This window comes from Colobus angolensis, unplaced genomic scaffold, assembly GCF_000951035.1.
Source record: "Colobus angolensis palliatus isolate OR3802 unplaced genomic scaffold, Cang.pa_1.0 Scaffold122, whole genome shotgun sequence".
In the NCBI taxonomy this organism is placed as follows: domain Eukaryota; kingdom Metazoa; phylum Chordata; class Mammalia; order Primates; family Cercopithecidae; genus Colobus; species Colobus angolensis.
The window spans coordinates 657,735-658,964 of record NW_012113364.1 but is presented as its reverse complement, the minus strand read 5'-3'; the positions used below and the strand labels follow the sequence as shown (position 1 = coordinate 658,964).

Here is a 1,230-nt window from a genome sequence, read left to right as displayed (position 1 = left end):
ACCAAGGTAAGTGTAATGAAAGTACGTTTAAGTTTATAAGGCATTTTATAAAGTAAATGTATACATTCATGTTTTTATTTAGCTTTTCGAATAATTGTTAGCGTGAATTATTTTCTTACTTGAAACAGGAATGAGAGGAACTGAGATAATGTTTTTCTACCCAAGGGGCCCAAGGTGCTTAATAAAGTCTGCTAGGCGTGCTGCTGGGAGTTGCTTGGAGGTTGGCGGCGCGGGGCTGAAGGCTAGCAAACCGAGCGATCATGTCGCACAAACAAATTTACTATTCGGATAAATACAACGACGAGGAGTTTGAGTATCGACATGTCATACTGCCGAAGGACATAGCCAAGCTGGTCCCTAAAACCCATTTGATGTCTGAATCTGAATGGAGGAATCTTGGCGTTCAGCAGAGTCAGGGATGGGTCCATTATATGATCCATGAACCAGAACCTCACATCTTGCTGTTCGGGCGCCCACTACCCAAGAAGCCAAAGAAATGAAGCTGGCAAGCTACTTTTCAGCCTCAAGCTTTACACAGCTGTCCTTACTTCCTAACATCTTTCTGATAATATTATTATGTTGCCTTCTTGTTTCTCACTTTGATATTTAAAAGATGTTCAATACACTGTTTGAATGTGCTGGTAACTGCTTTGCTTCTTGAGTAGAGCCACCACCACCATAGCCCAGCCAGATAAGTGCTCTGTGGACCCACAGCCTCAGCTGAGTGTGACCCCAGAAGCCACAATGTGCTCTGTATCCAGAACACACTTGGCAGATGGAGGAAGCATCTGAGTTTGAGACCATGGCTGTTACAGAGATCATGTAAACTTGCTGTTTTTGTTTTTTTCCTGCCGGGTGTTGTATGTATGGTGACTTGTGGATTTATGTTTCAGTGTACTGGAAACTTTCCATTTTATTCAAGAAATCTGTTCATGTTAAAAGCCTTGATTAAAGAGGAAGTTTTTATAATCTAAAAAAAAAAAAAAAGTCTGCTAAACTGAACCAAAATTGAAAACTCATTCATTCATTCATTTATTAACTCCTGTATTCACCCAATACACTGACTGAACTGTTGAGGAAGGTGAAAGAGAGGAGGGAACCAACAATGACCTCAAGGTTTCAGACTTGGGCGACTGAGTCACTAGTGGTGTTTTTTCTAAGATGGAGAATGCAGGAGGAGGGTTAGATATTAACCTCTCCAGGAGTGTGACCTCACTGTCTGTATAATGG

General features: G+C 41.3%; 1 pseudogene across 1 annotated transcript; it reads left to right on the top strand.

The window, feature by feature from the left end:
* The first annotated feature begins 200 nt into the window (after positions 1 to 200).
* LOC105504594 lies at positions 201 to 987 on the top strand (annotated as a pseudogene). The gene has a single exon (XR_001000629.1). The product of XR_001000629.1 is annotated as a cyclin-dependent kinases regulatory subunit 1 pseudogene (transcript).
* Positions 988 to 1,230: the final 243 nt, after the last annotated feature.